Here is a 9,320-nt window from a genome sequence, read left to right on the forward strand (position 1 = left end):
AGTTTAACCATGTCTGTCTGCCTCCATCATTCAGGGGAGAGGAGTTTAACCATGTCTGTCTGCCCCCATCATGCTTAGGGAGAGGAGTTTAACCATGTCTGTCTGCCTCCATCATTCAGGGGAGAGGAGTTTAACCATGTCTGTCTGCCCCCATCATGCTTAGGGAGAGGAGTTTAACCATGTCTGTCTGCCTCCATCATTCAGGGGAGAGGAGTTTAACCATGTCTGTCTGCCCCCATCATGCTTAGGGAGAGGAGTTTAACCATGTCTGTCTGCCTCCATCATTCAGGGGAGAGGAGTTTAACCATGTCTGTCTGCCTCCATCATGCTGGGGAGAGGGGTTTAACCATGTCTGTCTGCCCCCACCATTCTGGGGAGAGGAATTTAACCATGTCTGTCTGCCCCCATCATGCTTAGGGAGAGGAGTTTAACCATGTCTGTCTGCCTCCATCATTCAGGGGAGAGGAGTTTAACCATGTCTGTCTGCCCCCATCATGCTTAGGGAGAGGAGTTTAACCATGTCTGTCTGCCTCCATCATTCAGGGGAGAGGAGTTTAACCATGTCTGTCTGCCCCCATCATTCAGGGGAGAGGAGTTTAACCATGTCTGTCTGCCCCCATCATTCAGGGGAGAGGAGTTTAACCATGTCTGTCTGCCCCCATCATGCTGGGGAGAGGAGTTTAACCATGTCTGTCTGCCTCCCATCATGCTTAGGGAGAGGAGTTTAACCATGTCTGTCTGCCCCCATCATTCAGGGGAGATGGTACTGTCAAGTAGGTGTGTGCCTGAGGGGCTGGTTGGCAAAGCATTGTCATGAATCTTGACCTGTAGGCAACTCTTTAGAGTCACTAGTTGGCACAGCCACAAAGTCATGAAATGATTTTAAACATTATCCTAACCTTAGTCACATTGCTAACCATAATGCCAAACCCTAACCTTAAATTATTTTTGTTGTTGTTTGTTTTCATACATTTTTACAATATGACCAAATCTGACTTTGCAGCTACCCCATCTAGCGGAAATCGTTAAGTTCTGCCGACCAGGGCAAGATTCATGACGACAACATGTCAACCTGCGGACTGAAGGTCCCTGCATCCCAACTGGCACACTATTCCGTTCGTAGTGCACTACTTTTTGACCAGGGCTCATAGAGGTCTTTGGTCAATGTAGGTCAAAAGTAGTGCACTTTATAGGCAATAGGGTTTTCAGTTGGGACAAAGCCTCAGGGTGGCTGGACAGGAAAGAGTTCCTCACGAAAGCTCCATTAGATCCTTGGGATAGTTGTACACTACTAACCCAGAACTGGGTTCAAATAGTATTGGCTTTCTTTCAAATAATTCAGCTGCACTAGATTGAGTTTGCCTGCCACAATTTAATTAATGGCATAATACCAAAAGTGCAAATCCCATCCATCTGGCACTCCAGGCATACTCATTTAAATGCTAAAAAGGGTATGAAAGAAAACAAATACTGTTTTAACCCAGGTCTGACTGGTACAATTACCATGGTATGGTCCCTAATGTCCAAGAGCTGTTGAATTGAATATAATTTTTTTTTTAAGAATAATACATCAAACAGGATGTGCATTTGGTCCCAGGGGATATCACTTAACGACATGAATTAAAGCACTTCCAAAGTGGTTCTCCAGTTGTGCCCTGCTCCAGGACCCATACCCACGTCAAAGGCATGCCCAGTCGAGAGGCCTCAGCCTGGGCACCATGTTGGAACCCAGAGGATGTTATCATTTGTCTAACTAGGGCCCCAGACATTCATTCCCTAGAATGAAGGAGATTTATCAAACTGTTAATTCGTTGTTAAAAATGTCACTCTGTGTTATAGGAGAGCTATAGCCTACAGGCTAGCAAGGTTAAGAAATCCCACTGACTGGGTCACATAGCTGTATTTCCCCTTGATCATTATGCAGAGACAACACGTTGCGGACCCTGGATAGGAAACTAGTCCAGCTTAGTGTGGGTGGCGGTAGTAGTGTACGGGACACATAGACTACAGCAGACTACAGCAGAAATTCACCGTTTTATGGAGACCCCACCCTCCATTATGTGGAGATATTGAAAACTGCAACATTAGAGTCTCGAACGTGATTAGTGGCACGACGGTCGAATCTAATGACCAGGTCTGTACTGTAGTAACCTACTGACTGACTGGGTCTAATCTAATGACCAGGTCTGTACTGTAGTAACCTACTGACTGACTGGGTCTAATCTAATGACCAGGTCTGTACTGTAGTAACCTACTGACTGACTGGGTCTAATCTAATGACCAGGTCTGTACTGTAGTAACCTACTGACTGACTGGGTCTAATCTAATGACCAGGTCTGTACTGTAGTCTACTGACTGACTGGGTCTAATCTAATGACCAGGTCTGTACTGTAGTAACCTACTGACTGACTGGGTCTAATCTAATGACCAGGTCTGTACTGTAGTAACCTACTGACTGACTGGGTCTAATCTAATGACCAGGTCTGTACTGTAGTAACCTACTGACTGACTGGGTCTAATCTAATGACCAGGTCTGTACTGTAGTAACCTACTGACTGACTGGGTCTAATCTAATGACCAGGTCTGTACTGTAGTAACCTACTGACTGACTGGGTCTAATCTAATGACCAGGTCTGTACTGTAGTAACCTACTGACTGACTGGGTCTAATCTAATGACCAGGTCTGTACTGTAGTCTACTGACTGACTGGGTCTAATCTACTGACCAGGTCTGTACTGTAGTCTACTGACTGACTGGGTCTAATCTAATGACCAGGTCTGTACTGTAGTAACCTACTGACTGACTGGGTCTAATCTAATGACCAGGTCTGTACTGTAGTAACCTACTGACTGACTGGGTCTAATCTAATGACCAGGTCTGTACTGTAGTAACCTACTGACTGACTGGGTCTAATCTAATGACCAGGTCTGTACTGTAGTAACCTACTGACTGACTGGGTCTAATCTAATGACCAGGTCTGTACTGTAGTCTACTGACTGACTGGGTCTAATCTAATGACCAGGTCTGTACTGTAGTCTACTGACTGACTGGGTTTAATCTAATGACCAGGTCTGTACTGTAGTCTACTGACTGACTGGGTCTAATCTAATGCCTGGGTCTGTACTGGAGTCTACTGACTGACTGGGTCTAATCTAATGACCAGGTCTGTACTGTAGTAACCTACTGACTGACTGGGTCTAATCTAATGACCAGGTCTGTACTGTAGTAACCTACTGACTGACTGGGTCTAATCTAATGACCAGGTCTGTACTGTAGTAACCTACTGACTGACTGGGTCTAATCTAATGACCAGGTCTGTACTGTAGTAACCTACTGACTGACTGGGTCTAATCTAATGACCAGGTCTGTACTGTAGTAACCTACTGACTGACTGGGTCTAATCTAATGACCAGGTCTGTACTGTAGTAACCTACTGACTGACTGGGTCTAATCTAATGACCAGGTCTGTACTGTAGTAACCTACTGACTGACTGGGTCTAATCTAATGACCAGGTCTGTACTGTAGTAACCTACTGACTGACTGGGTCTAATCTAATGACCAGGTCTGTACTGTAGTAACCTACTGACTGACTGGGTCTAATCTAATGACCAGGTCTGTACTGTAGTAACCTACTGACTGACTGGGTCTAATCTAATGACCAGGTCTGTACTGTAGTCTACTGACTGACTGGGTCTAATCTAATGACCAGGTCTGTACTGTAGTAACCTACTGACTGACTGGGAACTTCCTGCTCACACTAAAGCTACCGCCTTTTCCTTCAGAAAGTAAAGCAACCGTCAACAGCTTCCAGAGGCTGGAACCTCTGAGAGGGCACAATCAGCAGGGACGCGTTCCAAACGACCACCCTATCCCCTATATAGTGCATAACACCCCATGGGTCCTGGTCATAAGCAGTGCACTATATAGGAAATAGGGTTCCATTTGGGACGAAGCCCAGGTCTTCACGGCTGAGAGTCTACGGGAGTCTAAGGCCTTGATTGGGCTCGGGTTTCGCCACATCGGCACCAGCCATGACCCAGCGTTCCCTGCGGGGTAGAACAGAGTGGGGAAGAAATACAATAGAATCTCAGGGCCAGTTAGAGAGTAAATGCATTAAGGCTTGTATTCTAAACAGCACCCTATAGTGCAGTGCACTGTTTTTTGACCAGAGCCTTATGGTAGTAGTGCACTACATAGGGAATATAGTGCCATTTGAGATGCACACAAAGTCTGATTAAAGGAGGTGGGTGGGACTCTTCCTGTTCGACTCTTATTTTTTTCACCAAAAAGGATTCAGAGATTCGTGATAATTTGAGGGTGTCCACCCATTCTATTTTATAACTTCCTTAGGTCATAAAATACATTTTTATCAAGATAAATAGGATTATTCATGTTCTGAATCGTTCAGTAGAGTTTGTTCTCTGACATTTAATTGACAGTATATCCAAAAAGTTTGATTTCGTAACCTAATACCTCGGATAATAAGCATCTGCAGCATCTTTTAGGATTCAAACATGTTGTTGTGGTAGTCGTCTTCATGGTTGTTTCCGCAAAAAAAAAAAAGCTACATTAGAATGACACGAACTGAATTCAATGTAAAAGGCTTTGAAAATAAAGAATTTGCTGTATGTTCAGTCCTCCATTGACATTTCACATAGATACGCTTGATTTTGTGAGAAATCTTAAAAACAGGAATTTCGCATTGATATGAACAGGAATTTCCCATTGATATAAAAAAATATATATTAAAATATGAAAATACTACATGTCATGTCTCAAAATTACTATCTATCTTACCTCTATATTGTTTTGTGTCCTGCGGTATCGAGAGGAAAGATCATGAGTTCAATGGGAAAGTGAGCCTACTGTGCAATTTTACATATTTTCAACAACAAAAAAGTTCTCAGGCCTCCATTGATTCAGTCACCCTAATTTTGGACATCGTACAAGAGTAAACAGTGCTTTAAAAGTTTAATGGATTATGATAGACACATGAAGTTTGGACCAGTGATTATTTTAGAGGATTTTCTACACAATTAACATATTAACATACCCAGGCCATAGGATGAAGGTGTGGGGCCAGGATGGAGGTGTGGGGCCAGGATGGAGGGGTTGGGCCAGGATTGAAGTGTGGGGAGATGGAGGTGTTGGGCCAGGATGGAGGTGTGGGGCCAGGATGGAGTGGTGGGGAGATGGAGGTGTGGGGCCAGGATGGAGGTGTTGGGCCAGGATGGAGGTGTTGGGCCAGGATGGAGGTGTGGGTTCAGGATGGAGGTGTGGGTTCAGGATGGAGTTGTGGGCCAGGATGGAGGTGTGGGCCAGGATGGAGGTGTGGGCCAGGATGGAGGTGTGGGGCCAGGATGGAGGTGTGGGGCCAGGATGGAGGTGTGGGGCCAGGATGGAGGTGTGGGGCCAGGATGGAGGTGTGGGGCCAGGATGGAGGTGGGGCCAGGATGGAGGTGTGGGCCAGGATGGAGGTGTGGGCCAGGATGGAGGTGGGGCCAGGATGGAGTTGTGGGGCCAGGATGGAGGTGTGGGGAGATATCTGTCTATTCTATTAAACTATTGTGATCTATTGTGTTACCCAGAGCCACTGAGTTCCCCATATCTACAGTACTGTTACCCAGAACCACTGAGTTCCCCATATCTACAGTACTGTTACCCAGAACCACTGATCTCCCCATATCTACAGTACTGTTACCCAGAACCACTGATCTCCCCATATCTACAGTACTGTTACTGTTACCCAGAACCACTGAGTTCCCCATATCTACAGTACTGTTACCCAGAACCACTGAGTTCCCCATATCTACAGTACTGTTACCCAGAACCACTGATCTCTCCATATCTACAGTACTGTTACCCAGAACCACTGATCTCCCCATATCTACAGTACTGTTACTGTTACCCAGAACCACTGATCTCTCCATATCTACAGTACTGTTACCCAGAACCACTGATCTCTCCATATCTACAGTACTGTTACCCAGAACCACTGATCTCTCCATATCTACAGTACTGTTACCCAGAACCACTGATCTCTCCATATCTACAGTACTGTTACCCAGAACCACTGATCTCTCCATATCTACAGTACTGTTACTGTTACCCAGAACCACTGATCTCTCCATATCTACAGTACTGTTACCCAGAACCACTGATCTCTCCATATCTACAGTACTGTTACCCAGAACCACTGATCTCTCCATATCTACAGTACTGTTACCCAGAACCACTGATCTCTCCATATCTACAGTACTGTTACCCAGAACCACTGATCTCTCCATATCTACAGTACTGTTACCCAGAACCACTGATCTCTCCATATCTACAGTACTGTTACCCAGAACCACTGATCTCTCCATATCTACAGTACTGTTACCCAGAACCACTGATCTCTCCATATCTACAGTACTGTTACCCAGAACCACTGATCTCTCCATATCTACAGTACTGTTACCCAGAACCACTGATCTCTCCATATCTACAGTACTGTTACCCAGAACCACTGATCTCTCCATATCTACAGTACTGTTACTGTTACCCAGAACCACTGATCTCTCCATATCTACAGTACTGTTACCCAGAACCACTGATCTCTCCATATCTACAGTACTGTTACCCAGAACCACTGATCTCTCCATATCTACAGTACTGTTACTGTTACCCAGAACCACTGATCTCTCCATATCTACAGTACTGTTACCCAGAACCACTGATCTCTCCATATCTACAGTACTGTTACCCAGAACCACTGATCTCTCCATATCTACAGTACTGTTACTGTTACCCAGAACCACTGATCTCTCCATATCTACAGTACTGTTACCCAGAACCACTGATCTCTCCATATCTACAGTACTGTTACCCAGAACCACTGATCTCTCCATATCTACAGTACTGTTACCCAGGACAGGATAAAATCATGCTTATTATGGGGTTGTCCGCAGACACAGTCTCCCATTGTCATTCTGCACCACCAGTAATCTGCTCTGGTAGAGATTACCAGCAGCCACCAGGGGCCCCAGTCTGATCTGCAATCCGGATTCTCAGCCGCTGAGACCTCTGGATTGCACATGTACTGGGACAAAAAGCCTTTGTTTGTGTGTTTGTGAAGGTGTGTGTGTGTGTGTGTGTTTGTGAAGGTGTGTGTGTGTGTGTGTGTGTGTGTGTGTGTGTGTGTGTGTGTGTGTGTGTGTGTGTGTGTGTGTGTGTGTGTGTGTGTGTGTGTGTGTGTGTGTGTGTGTGTGTGTGTGTGTGTGTGTGTGTGTGTGTGAGTGACCGTTAGCCCAACACACACCCCTGAATTAGCCGGCTGTCTCTCCTGTTTAATTGCGGTGAATTGGGCTTGGCGGGAGTCCGGCCCAGTGCTTAGTCTAAGCCGATTGTCGGTGGCCCACTGTGTTTTGATAGAGGGGTAGAGGAGAGGGTACAGTCCCTATGACAGATGGTGCTTCGGTGGAGGGGGGTGGATAGGGTAGAGAGAGAGGGGGGCGGGGGGGGATAGGGTAGAGAGAGGGGGGTGGATAGAGTAGGAAAGGAGAGGTGAGGAGAGGACACAGTTAGGCAGATATTACCATATTCAGCCCAAGTATTAATGTCCAAAGGACAGACTAAATGAGAGGTTGATTTGATTTTCCTGTAACAGCACCAAGAAAGGTCGCCCTGCAGCTATCCTGTCTTCTGGAAGGCTTGTGTCTGCCACTGGAAACTCTTCGGTTCAGGGAGGAAATCCCTTTAACATGAGAGCTACTGTAGGGGGACAATTCAGACTTTAACATGAGAGCCACTGTAGGGGGACAATTCAGACTTTAACATGAGAGCTACTGTAGGGGGACAATTCAGACTTTAACATGAGAGCTACTGTAGGGGGACAATTCAGACTTTAACATGAGAGCCACTGTAGGGGGACAATTCAGACTTTAACATGAGAGCTACTGTAGGGGGACAATTCAGACTTTAACATGAGAGCCACTGTAGGGGGACAATTCAGACTTTAACATGAGAGCCACTGTAGGGGGACAATTCAGACTTTAACATGAGAGCCACTGTAGGGGGACAATTCAGACTTTAACATGAGAGCCACTGTAGGGGGACAATTCAGACTTTAACATGAGAGCTACTGTAGGGGGACAATTCAGACTTTAACATGAGAGCCACTGTAGGGGGACAATTCAGACTTTAACATGAGAGCCACTGTAGGGGGACAATTCAGACTTTAACATGAGAGCCACTGTAGGGGGACAATTCAGACTTTAACATGAGAGCTACTGTAGGGGGACAATTCAGACTTTAACATGAGAGCCACTGTAGGGGGACAATTCAGACTTTAACATGAGAGCTACTGTAGGGGGACAATTCAGACTTTAACATGAGAGCTACTGTAGGGGGACAATTCAGACTTTAACATGAGAGCCACTGTAGGGGGACAATTCAGACTTTAACATGAGAGCTACTGTAGGGGGACAATTCAGACTTTAACATGAGAGCCACTGTAGGGGGACAATTCAGACTTTAACATGAGAGCCACTGTAGGGGGACAATTCAGACTTTAACATGAGAGCCACTGTAGGGGGACAATTCAGACTTTAACATGAGAGCCACTGTAGGGGGACAATTCAGACTTTAACATGAGAGCTACTGTAGGGGGACAATTCAGACTTTAACATGAGAGCCACTGTAGGGGGACAATTCAGACTTTAACATGAGAGCCACTGTAGGGGGACAATTCAGACTTTAACATGAGAGCCACTGTAGGGGGACAATTCAGACTTTAACATGAGAGCTACTGTAGGGGGACAATTCAGACTTTAACATGAGAGCCACTGTAGGGGGACAATTCAGACTTTAACATGAGAGCTACTGTAGGGGGACAATTCAGACTTTAACATGAGAGCTACTGTAGGGGGACAATTCAGACTTTAACATGAGAGCTACTGTAGGGGGACAATTCAGACTTTAACATGAGAGCCACTGTAGGGGGACAATTCAGACTTTAACATGAGAGCTACTGTAGGGGGACAATTCAGACTTTAACATGAGAGCCACTGTAGGGGGACAATTCAGACTTTAACATGAGAGCTACTGTAGGGGGACAATTCAGACTTTAACATGAGAGCCACTGTAGGGGGACAATTCAGACTTTAACATGAGAGCCACTGTAGGGGGACAATTCAGACTTTAACATGAGAGCTACTGTAGGGGGACAATTCAGACTTTAACATGAGAGCCACTGTAGGGGGACAATTCAGACTTTAACATGAGAGCCACTGTAGGGGGACAATTCAGACTTTAACATGAGAGCTACTGTAGGGGGACA

This window comes from Salvelinus alpinus, chromosome 21 (genome assembly GCF_045679555.1).
Source record: "Salvelinus alpinus chromosome 21, SLU_Salpinus.1, whole genome shotgun sequence".
NCBI lineage: Eukaryota > Metazoa > Chordata > Actinopteri > Salmoniformes > Salmonidae > Salvelinus > Salvelinus alpinus.